The sequence below is a fragment of the Hippichthys cyanospilos genome, chromosome 19 (genome assembly GCF_059441005.1).
Source record: "Hippichthys cyanospilos isolate Australia breed blue-spotted pipefish chromosome 19, RoL_Hcya_1.0, whole genome shotgun sequence".
In the NCBI taxonomy this organism is placed as follows: Eukaryota; Metazoa; Chordata; class Actinopteri; order Syngnathiformes; family Syngnathidae; genus Hippichthys; species Hippichthys cyanospilos.
In genome coordinates, this window is record NC_142387.1 from 13,070,161 (window position 1) to 13,082,660 (window position 12,500).

Genomic DNA, 12,500 nt, shown 5'->3' on the forward strand with positions numbered 1-12,500 from the left:
CGAGGGCCGGTATCCTACATGTTTTCAAACCTTTTCCCTCAAAAACACCTGATTCAGTTTGCTAATGAGCTAATTATTTGAATCAGGTGTGTTGGGGAAAGAAAACCGGAAAACATGCAGGATGCCGGCCCTCGAGGACTGGAGTTCGACACCTATGTCTTAAAGTGTCATCCTCACATCACAAGCTACAAGACGGACTATAAAATTTTTCAATGTTTGTGAATGTTTATGAATTTAACCTATATTTATTTTTTTACAGGATATTATATATACATTTCATGCCTCCTTTCGAGTTAAAAACGTTGAAAACTTGAAAAAACTCGAAAGGAGGCATTAAATTTATACTAGTCTAAAAAAATTATATTTTATAGATATATATGTTTAGGAATTGCCTTCTAATGAGCAAACATGTAAGTTCCTTGGCAGCAAAGAGTGGTAACAAGGGCCCAGGCCCAAATGAAAGCACATATGGCGTCTCCTAAAAAGCTAATCCAGCTATAAGCAAATACGACTCTCCCAGGTTGCTTCGCGTCCATGAAAGTCCAATAAAAAGCGAGTATAAAAATGCAAATGTCTTCTGGTCGCACTCGTCCTGCCGCTCTCACCTGTCTCCCCCGGACTCCTGGCCTTCATTCTTGGCCTCCATCCCTGACAACCTCACCCACCGAGCTACACGCCCCCCGCCCCCCCCCAGCATCAACACTAAAAACGCACAGCGTCCGTTTTTTCGATTGGGTCCATCTCAAGCCGCCGGTTTATCGAATTTCCCCGATCGGCGTCCAGGTTGTCCGGCCAAACAAAGGTTGCGCGCTCCATCATTCAAAAAGCCGGGGCGCGACGCCAGCTGCCTCCTCCGCCACGCTCGCGTTGACAAACGGCCAGAAAAACAGATGGTTTGTGCATTCATGACCAGTTTAGTGGAAGCCCGGGAGTTGCCCCCATTCAAGGGGAGGGCGTGGCTTCTTTTTGTCCGCCGACGCTCTTCGGTCGGCTAGAAAATTAGAAAAGCATTTAGAAAAATGCCGCCTTAATTACGGAGGTCACGCTGAGGCTCGGAGGAGGAGGACGGGGAGCGGCCTCTGAAAAGATGCCGCCGAGCTTCAAATGATGCCAAAGGCGTATGCACGCATTTTTTCGCGCAACACGAAATTAAGGAGATGCGTTGAATTCCGAAAGAACGCGGCGACACGGCGCCCTAGTACCAAAAATACGAGGGAAGTAAGTACTAAAATAATTGATAATTGTGGCTCTTCATATTACTAAGTAATTGATTACTTTAAATAATTAGGTGCTAAAGTAAATGATTACTCTCGTACCTAAAATCATTGGTACTTTCATCCACGATCACTTATTTTAGTACTTTTGTAAATCAAGGTATCGATAGCTTAAACTAATCGATTACCCAAGGTAGTGAAGTACTGAAGTAAATTACTCTCGTACCTAAAATCATCAGTACTTAAGTAAACTAAAGTAGTCGATAACTTGCGTTAATAAGTACTGGAAAATTGCTTTAGATAATTAAGTACTAGAGTAATTGATTACCTTGGGTCACCAAAATTACTAAAGTAACTGATTACCCAAGTAAATTAAGAACTAAAGTACTCAAGTACTTAAAGTAAATCATTACTCTCTTAAAGTACTTAATTATTTTAAGTAACTTACATTAATCAATCACTTTAGTACTTAATACTTAATATTAATACTTTTGAAGTAATTGATTGCTTTAGTTCTTTATTTATTTAATACCATGCATTTTTAAGCTAGGATCCAACTCAAAGTTGCCAGAGGTCACGACAAAGACGCCAGAGGTCACTACATAGTCGCCAGAGGTCTCGAGTGACCCGAAGGTAGCGGTTGTTTTCAACGCCTTCAGGGTTTGTTCAAGATCTCCAGAGGTCACTACAACATCGCCAGAGGTTGCTGGTGACCTCTGGCAACCTTGTAGTGACCTCTGGCGATTGTAGTGACCTCTGGTGACTTTGTAGTGACCTCTGGTGATGTTGTAGTGACCTTTGGAGACCTTGAAGGAACCCTGGCGGAGTTCATAAGAACAGCTATCTTGTGTACACTCGTTAGCCTAACACTTGGAAAAAAATGGCAAGAAATATAAATAACTAGCTGTGATTAAATATCTAAAAAACGTAAAAATACGTCTTTGGGATTGAATGAGTTAAGTATGGTTCCTGAACGCAATACGAATGAGAATTTGAGTCAAAAAAGAAATGTTCAGGTACGCTCGCGCTAATGACAAGCGTCACGTCATTAAAAGGAGCTTGGCGCCGGCGCGGAGGCGGCCAGGCGTGAAGCGCACTGGGCCGGCGAGCGTCATCGTCAAGCGTCTTGGCAGCGCACCCCCAAAAAGTCATCTCCGATCGGGAACGCTAGCTTTCGGCGCGTTGCACTGTATCAGCCGCCGCGCATTAGCCGGCCTGCCAGCCAAAGTGACGGAAGCAAGTTTGTTTGTTGGAAAATTAGCCGCGCGGCGCTAACAACGCGGCGAGAATGCCTGAACACGTATGAATTAAAGATAAGCGCCACGCCGCTCCGCGTCTGTCTTTTGCTCCCAAAAACCATCTGGACGTTCAATATTACATCCTTGTCTACGCTTCTCACGCCGATCCGGATGCGATAAGAGTTTTTTTTTTTTTGGGGGGGGGGGGTCTTCGCCAGACCTCTGGCCCAGATGTGCTGACGGAACGCATTTGTCGCCGGCTGGCGAGAGGGGTCGTGCAAATGGCGCAAAAAGCCCGAGCCGGGAAAGAGACGGCACAGCTGCGCCGGAGATGAGAGGCTCTTTGGCTTATGCCAAATATGAATCAAACATCATGTCACGCTTATGTTGAATTATACACCCTAATGTGCGGCGAGGCGGCGAACGCACTTTCAAATGAAATCAGCGTTTTGTCATTACCAGTCGGGAATTTCGGGATTTGGGGTAGCGAGTGCTAGAAATTGATTTTTGGGGTATTGGAGCAGACAGGAAATGGGGATCTACTTCCCTGATTTCAGCAATTTAGAGTGGAAAGTGGAAAAAAAAATATGTTTTTGATCATTTCATAGGCTGGCTTTGGATCTGGAGAGCAGCAAGAATGCTGATTAAGATTCAAGAGTTTTATTGTCATATGCGTAGTAATACTACACAATAAAATTATTCTGCTCACTTCCCTGACTGCATTCCATAATCGAGTAATAATAAAGTAGGCAATAAAACAAAGGAAACTGTCAGAGAGCAATAAGGACAGTAATAATCAAGCACTAATTTACTTAACTTTAGGGTTTAGATTAGCAAGTAGAGTTTTAGAGAGACCTCTAGAAATTAATTTTTTTATGCATCTTGTGATTTAATAACAAATTTTGGGTCTAAGTGAGAAAAAATCCTAATTTGGTGATTATTTTTTTAAGTGTTGGAGATGACTGAAAACTGATTTGTTTACTTCATTTCAAGATCAGCAAACAAGTAGGGGGAAAAAGTATTAAAAAAAATTGTTTCTTACTCATGAATTGATTTGATCTGAATTTGGAAAACTACTTTGGAGTCTTGCAATGGAAATGGTCATTTATTTTATTTCAGGATTTTAGCAAGTTGAAAAAAAATCGTTTTTGATCGACCCCTGAAAATGGAATTTTTTGCGGGTCTGCTCATTATTTGGCAGTCAATTCAAAAATGTAATAATTCAGTATTTTTTTGAGGATTGGATAGCACTGTAAACAGTCATTTATTTACTTGATATCGTGATTTTTATTTGACTTAAATATGAATGTAAAATATGTGAAAAAATAATTAAAGCGCATGCCATTTGTTACAAGCTACAAGAAAAACCAGAAGCTCTTAAAAGCTACTATCCTAATTTTCTATTTGCAGATATTGCGACAGTAAAACTGACCTACTGGGAGCTGCACGCGCCTCTCACCACACCGTCTAAATTGTGACTACGCTTAAGATGTCATCAGCTCTTTTTACTCCATCAATAGAATTTGTGAATGAACTCCATTTACCACAATTTCAACCAACGGGATTTTTTTTTGGCACTCCAGAAACGTCTCAAGAGTATAAGCACATACAAACGCGTGGCGATGGTCATCACGCCAGCCCGCCATCATCGCACTAGACGACTGAAACCTCATTAACATAATCAGGCCGCTCATTAGCATAATTCCCCTACTGGTTGGTCTGCGACTGTAATGAGCAGTACAGTCGAGAGAAATCCACCAGCAGACGGGAGCAAGACGCGCGTCGGCTTCGCTGACCTATAGGAGAGGCGCACGCGGCTGACATAACACAAACAAGGATGCACACATCATGCCCACACGCGAATGACCCGTTTCCACATGAACACTGCCCTCCTCTGACCGCTCAAGGAATTGCATGTAAAACTGACAATTATTTTTATGGGCTTTATTTGAAATGTCAACGCTAGCTACCAGCGCAAATAGTTTCAAAGTCCCCCCCCGCCCCCTCGGGGAACGCGCTTCTCGATCGACCGAACCCTTTTTGGCATCTTCACAACGTGACGTGGGAGGCGTTCAAAGATAGACAGCAGCTCGCTGCCAAAAGCGCGGATGCCCGGTGACTGATTTCACGCAAATTGACTGTTAATTTGGACTCCCCGAAAAATACAAGTGAAATGAAATCAAATTGGGTTTGGAAAATAAGTGACAGCTGGAAAGCATGTTAGAGACTCAATAAACTTACAGGAAAAAATAAAAAAATAAAAGCATAACCTATAGTTTGGTGTTTTAGCATTGGTGCACCATCTGGCAGGATTGGAAGAAATCCTTTGCAAAAAAAGTAGCAAAAATATGTGGTTTCCATCTTTTTATGGTGGTGAACAGCTGCTGAGGAAACAAAAACAAAACAAAAAACCTCAGGAAAGTGGCTACTTTGCCAACACAGGTTGCGTCGTCTCATTTTAGCTAGCATCAAGGAATTCATTGAAAATGACACTTTCAAAGTGTTTCTGTTCACTAGAATTTTGTCACATCTAAAAGTAAATGAAAACAGGATTTGGAAGGAAATTTTAAGGACTTTTGAGGACCTGGCTGTCTGGGATGTTTTGTGAAGACGACGCCTGCTGAGTTAGTTTCTCTGGATAGCCCCTCGTTAGCCAACTTGACACATGTTCAAAATGTTTTTGGTGAGACAACATTTTACCTTATGTTGTCTCTTCAATATTTCTCATTCGTTGTTAATACAGTTCGACAAAGACAAGCAATGATTGAAACTGTAAACTGCTATATAAGCTAGCATGCTAGCAGACTAATGGCAGACTTGTGATCAAAAGTTAGTCTCAATGTTAATAGCTAACTTTTTACATATTTTTGCATATAAACATTTGAAAACATCAAGAATTGAAGCTTGACGCTAATTCGTCAACTTGTCACTTGCTATTTAATAAAAAAAAAGCTACACATTAGCATGTGCTATCATTTTACATGACATCACTGCTTGCTTTTATTCTTAACCTTCATCTTCTGTTTATTACCGTTTGACAAGAACGGTCAACTGAAGATTTAGAATTTAGCTTCTTATGCTAAACGCTAGTTAGCTAGCAGCGAGTAAATATGCTACTTTAGCTTTAGCTAAATGGATATCCTGACCAAGAGTAATTTTGGTTTTACTTTGAAAAGACTATTTTTCTTATTCATCTGCTAATGCTGAAAAGACACATGGATCTAAAGCTACATTAGCGTTAAGGCTTTAACTGTATAAACCGCTTGTGCTTGGACTATAATTAAGTTCCCGGGAGACTCTAATCAGCATTCAAGCGCGGCATCATCAGTGTGATATACAGCAGAGGCCCTGTCAAGGTGATTTGTCGCTTCCCACCATGGCCATCACACACACGCATACACACACTCCCAAATTAATACCCACAAGTGAAACCGTGACCCCGCAGAAGGCAGCCCCGACCCGCCGTCCCAGAACTTCCCATCGGATCCGCCCACCACAGAGCATGTCCGTCTTCCCTTGTCTGTTCCTACGCAGGGACAAGGACATGAGCAGTACGGGATTAGACACGGATGACACATATTTTGTCCAGGCAGTGGTTACGGCTTTAAATAAACTACTTTTACACCAGTAAAATGTGATATTCGCATCTAAAATGTAACCTATGGACATCATTTCAACTAAATTAGCTTAATCAATTCACTCATTCACCGTCGAGACTTATTTTTACGTTACAGTTACTCTAGGTAATTAAGAATTCGTACTCAATTTGTACTCAAGTAGACAATTACATTGAGAAATGAAGTTCTAAAGTTATCAATGACTTCAGGTAATCAAGAATTAAAGTTCATCTCAACCACGTAAAAGTAGAATGACTGAGATTAAATGACTTAAGACATTAAAAGACATATGGAAAATTTCAGGTTTCAGGTGTATGATCGTATAAAATGGGTATCGCAATTTAATATAATATGAAAGGAATGTCAAGACTCAAGGCCAAAAGGATAATAATAATAAACCTGATCTCGATTACTCCAAAATGGCAACTGCTTGGTTAGCCGCAAGCTCCATTTTGGGACCTTTGGATCCCCTATTTAATTAAAAATCCATTATCACCCATCGGCTCCGTCCCGTAGTAGCCCGATCTGCACTTTTAATTTGTTTTAAATGGTTTTAAAATGCACGCGATTGGTCTCCCACTTGTGGAAAATGTTGTTGAAGCGATCCGGATCCCGGTTCAGAAGATTGCGGACATCTGGAAGCAGCGTTAGCGAAATAGGATTCAGCGCGGCGCCATACGTCAGCGGATAACGTGCGGGTTTGAATTTGGGATGTGTGACGGGGAATTAATAATGAAATACCTGGGCGTCGGACAAAAAGAAACAGGCTGAAGGGACCGGGGAGCTACAGGTACGGAAAAAGTGGATCATCCCCTTCACATCCCATTGGCGCTCTCCTTCAGCGTTACCCAGGCCCAAGCTCCCCTGCCCCTGGCTGCAACTAAGTGGCTTGCTGGCATATGGCGTAACCTCCATTTGAGTGCTAAAAGCTGGAGATTGTTTTTGTGGAGCAGATGTTGGCGGGCATTGGCAAGCGGTGCAGCTGACTGGGCCACACAGCTGGGAACACCGTGCGTGTATGTGTGTGTGACCCACATACAGGGGGAGCCGTCGTCAGCGGGAAGTTTGTCCTGTATTGTCTTTGCTCGACCTGTTTGTTAGCTTTTCTTTCATTCCTGCGCTTGCGTGTGACTATATTAATGCAGGACTGGATTAGATGTAAAGGCTATAAGGTTTTAATGGTAAATTTCAAACTTTGTAACTTTTCTACACCCACATGATATAACGAAAACTAAAATGATTTACTAGCTAGCATTGGCTATCTGTCAATTGTCTGTATTGTAAATTTGGAAGCAATCGGAAGAAATCTCTAGGGTGAGTTAGTCTTCAAATGACACCTGGAAACAAACAAAGTGACACTAAAATGGCAGGTCAACAACAGACTGGCTAACTTTGCATTTTAGGGCATGGGTTATGGAGACTTTTTTGTGAGTCAATTTATGATAAACATAGCTATCAAAATTCATGTGAAACAGTCTTTGGGGGCTGATATTTTTTTGTCCTTTTTCAAAAACAAATTTTGTTACCAGTATAAAATTGAAATTTGACAGAAACCAGTAAAAAGACAGAGATTTGTTTAGAACGCCATGCTGTATCCGTTTTGCTTACTTCACGGACTTAAATGACCCTTTTCGGCACCCACTGGATGTACCGAAAGCGAAACGAGGACACTCAATGCGTCCCGCCCAATTTCTCAAGGCCAGAAGTGTCCCGATGCCAAGGGTGGACAAATGAAGATTATGCTGAGATTATAATAAGGATGCCAAAGCCATTATCCAGTCTACTTTGACAAATGTTGTGCCTTAGTGCGAGCAGATGGGACGTAGACTTTTGGGTGGGGAATATCCGTCACCCAGTTGGCTCGAAAAGACCGGGATAAACGGCGATAAAGGTCTATCATGCCTACTTCGCGTCACTTTGCGCCCTTACTTTCTCTCCGTTTTGAATTTGGCTATCATAGCAGTGTGCGATACATTTTTACGCTCTGTGATTTTATTACGTACGCCGGGGAGTTTCTAATAAACTGCTCCTAGGCCGGTGTGCCAGCAGAAAGCCGGAGATTGGGCAGAGCAATTTGGCTCCGGCCACTTCATTACGAGAGTGTTAAATGCCGTATGCTGCGAGCTCGGGCAAAACAAACCGGCCGGGGGCTGCGGCAAAAGGACATACACCCCCCCCACCTCCGTCCCACCATCCTTCCGTCTCATTGTGAGGTAAAAAGGTTGAGAACCGCCTGTCATTCAGCGGGGTCAGGGCGCAGCGCTACTTAAAAAGTCATTTGGGGAATTAAAAGGCTCATGCACACACTAACCACACATGACTAAAGTGATATTAAGTGCAGCCTTGAGGTGAACGCTGACCAAGGGATTTGGACACTCGTTAATTTACGGTGTTTACTGCATGCTTGTTAAACCTCCGAGCACAAGGTAAAGCGGTGGCAGCTCTGTCGGGACACCTCTTTTCACACGCCGGTGAGATAGCGGGACAAATTGATCGGGTTTAAGTCAACAACAGGCCAACTTTAACCAAAAAAAAAAAAGTTTTCCACTATATGCAAAACGACCATAATGGGACCCCAGTTGACTACGTTTATATAGTGCATTTTGAGATGCTAACTTTGCCCATATGTATACATTTATAATCTATGAATTGGACTATTAAATTAAGTGTCCATGAAGTCCAATACATCAAAAAATAGAATGCTAATTTTGCCAGACTGAAGAACCTCGCTCCAATAGTCAGAAATTGAGTCCACAGGCCAATCCAGCACCTGAAAACACCCTCTGCGGTTGTACCAAAAATTGATGGTACATGTTCAAATGCTAACAATTTCACCACGGAGAACCTCACTCGCTCGTATCTCTGTGATGTTTCTTCTCATGAAGTTTGTCAACCCAGCTTTGCCTCTCGATGCCATTTTTTTTAGGTTCCTCAGCAATGTATGCTGCCAAGTGCAGAAGTAGCACATGTCCATCAAAGTCAAGCTGATATGAGATTTGAGGGTTGACGCCTGCCTGCTCACGAGGTGGATGGACGGGAGTGACTCATTGGAAAAACAAGGAATCAGCACGTTGGGAGGTCGCAACACGATGCAAAAATACGAAGCGGTTACCAGAATATTTGAGCCAACTGAAATCTAATCCACCCTTGGCTGGTGCTCCCCTGTCAGTTGCCCACTTTTTCCCCCAAGGGCGGCAGGTCTCGGTTTGTCATAGAAGTAGCAGCCGTGAACTGTTGAGCCCTGAGGGTCCGTCATAAGGGCTTGTCAGTTATGCGTTTAGATGTCTGTTCCTAACTTGTGTCAAAGCAGTGACATCCCGTCGCGGAACCAACCCTCAAGCTTTACGGTAAACTCTCGCTTGTTCCCTTTTTCTGTGATCAAACGTCACGCACCCAAAGGTTGGATCTTTTCAGCAGATCACCCTGCATACCATTTAGGTTGTGTGTTCTTGTCTTGCGTAGTTGTGTTTCAGATGATGGAATGAGGTTACTCGTGCTGGAAAAGTTTTGACTATGGGCATACTTGTGTTTAGTGGATTTTGATTGTGAAAGGTAACAGCTTCAGAAAAACGGAGTGAGGTTCCTCATACTAGCAAAGTTAGCATCTTACTTTTGTTCTTACGAGTGGAGGAGATGTTTAGTCATGCATGAAATATTTGGTACATAGAGTGAGGTTACAAGTTTTTGCTCTTCAAAGATTCCAGGTTTAGAAAATGGAGTGAGGTTCCTCATGCCGGCAAAATTAGCATCTAAATTTCTGTTTTCTTAAGACTGGAGATAAGACTGAAGAGAGACAAGCCATGGATAAAAGGTTTGGTAAATAGAGTAAGGTTCCCCAAGCAGACCAACTTAGCATCTCATTGAAGAGGATGTCTTCAGGTGCAGGAGTGACTGACAGTGTTGTAGTTGGTGGTCTTTGCTCCTCATAGAAATCGGTTTAGAAAATGGAGTGAGGTTCCTCTTGCTGGAAAAGTTAGCATCTCAACTTTGTTTTCTTACCGCTAGGGAAAATGCTTACAGGGACGACAAGGTCTAATAAGTCATGGTTTAGTTAAATAGAGTCAGGTTCCCCAAGCAGACCAAGTTAGCATCTCATCGAAGACTAGAATGAGATTAGCGTTCCAATTAATCGATTTCAATTTCAAATTTTGTTCGACAGTTGGAGCACTTCATGGATTAAAGGTTGAGCAGGGATCCTCAGATCTCCGATACCTACGCGGACAAAGGGAGCTCCACGCTGCGTCACTGTCATTCTTCTAATCCCATCATATCCACTCTACTGCTCGCAGTCGTCAGCTCTGACGAGCCTTCACCTCTGCTGACAGGTGAGCGTCCTGAGGCGGCGCAGCGCTCAACAGGGGGAGCCTTAAACCTGCCAACGTTCTGTCAGTCCACCACAAAAGCGACTCTGTCATGTCATCTCCTCCACGCCAATCAGAGCCAACGCGGCATCTTTGTGTCAGGGAACAGTAGCGGAGATTACAATCTAATACTCCGTGGCCTTGAGCGCCAATGTTGATGGAACAAATAATTACAAATCCGTTTTTTGAATAATACAAAAAGTGGGGTGAAAAATCCAGGGGGCATGAACCTTAAATAGACAGTATCGTTTCTCTTTTTTTTTTTTTCAATTTTGTCCATTTTCAGCCGCCCGAAGCTACGATTTTTGTTGAAGTACTGCATTTTGATTGACGCGTTCCTGTCGCCATTACGATCTCAATTTGCGGTTAAAGATCGAGCCAACCGTGTATGGTTAATGGAACAGACACGTCCTAAAGGCAACTGACAAAGATTAAATGCAGAAATAATGCACATTCCAAATGCCTCAAACAAAAATTATATATATATATCAATTACTTTGGACACAGATGTACTAAAGTAAGTGATTGCTTTAGTACATTACTAATTATGTATTAGTAACAATTAGAGAGCGCCACTGCACCCTCTGGTGCTGTAGATGTGCAACTACACTTCACAACGCAAACGCAAAGCCTGTTTCCCTTCACACATCCCCCGCATGGTAAAACCGCAATTATCGATGCTAACCGTTAGCATGGCAATGGGATTTTTAATGACATGTTACCGTTAAGCTAGTGGAAGCTGTTTCTAGGTCAAATTTGGCAGTTTTATAAACGTTGAATTCTCTTTGTTGTGCGTTTGACAGTAAACTAATTGTGTTTTGGGAGGAAAAGATTTGGGCTGCATGGTCAATTCCATCCAGTCTCAACCTTGAGCGCTAACGAAGATCCACCGGCTCGTTGGCTTGTTGTTGTCCTTCTCTTGTGATTAGACAGAGATTCATTTGAAGAATGGTAAAGGTTGCACTGACCTAGCCCTGTAATCACACGTTTTTGGATGGGGGAGGCAGTCCGTGCCATATGGCTAACCATCACAACAATACATCAATTTCACCCGCCTCATCTTTTATCCGGTAAATTAGGATTTTTTTTTTTTTTTTTTTGCCTGGGCGATATAATTCCGCTCAGTTCTTTTGTCTATCCAAAACCGACAGGATTTTCCTCGAGTTTAAAACAAATGTTGAGACTTGATGTATTTATTGATGAAATTATGAGTGGAAGAAGCTCTTTGCCGCCACACCCTCCAAAAATGTAAATGAGTAACCTTTAAGAGGGCGCATGGCAGCAGTGGCAGATGGGCAGTAACCGCGATGGAGATGGAGTTTGGCTTGAATAAATATCTGCCGCTTGCAGACCTTACATATTCACACTCAAATATTTTGGATTTCTCCATTTGGCTTGGTGCAAACGTGACCAAGGGAACGAAGTGAGAAGAATCCAGAATTTGCCCTCCGTGGCCTTAAAAGTGAGTATTTGAAGGCAAACTTGGCAGCGGGGGTTAAAGTGACCTTGGGTGTGTTTGTGTGTACACACCAGTTACGGGATGACGCGGCCCTGGTGACCAAAGCAAATTAAGCAGCTGTCACCGCCTACCTGCAGCTCCGAGCCGGCCCGTGATGATCAACTTATGAGCCGTCGGGGAGCGCCGGCGCTCTGCCTCCTCCCCTTCTCATTTCCAGTCTATGATGATGACGGCACTTTTAGTTTGCTTAAAAAAAACACGCACTCACACTGAATTTGGTCCACCAAAATGGTCAGACTGTGAAACCCAGGATTTGGTCCCCACTTTGTCGAAAAAAAACAACACACACTGCATTTGTGCGCTACCCCAAAATGGTACCCATAAGTCCAAGAGGTCACCGCAAAGACAGTGAAACGCAAGATTTGGGGCCCACCTTGTGGGAAAAAAACAAGAGCACACACACACAAACACACACAAAATTTGTGCGGTCCATCAAAATGGTCCCCATAAATCCAAGAGGTCCACAAAAAAAGTTGAATCCCAGGACTCGGTCCCCACCTTGTGACAAAAACCAAGAGCGCCCCCCCCACACACACACACACATAAACACA

At 42.9% G+C, this 12,500-nt stretch overlaps 1 long non-coding RNA gene across 1 annotated transcript in view; it reads left to right on the plus strand.

The window, feature by feature from the left end:
• Positions 1 to 10,388, plus strand: part of LOC148407996 (uncharacterized) — a 15,694-nt gene extending 5,306 nt beyond the window's left edge. The window contains exon 3 of the long non-coding RNA XR_015868685.1: positions 10,229 to 10,388. This is a non-coding gene — a long non-coding RNA (uncharacterized LOC148407996). The remainder of the gene's footprint in view (positions 1 to 10,228) is intronic.
• The last annotated feature ends 2,112 nt before the right edge of the window (positions 10,389 to 12,500 follow it).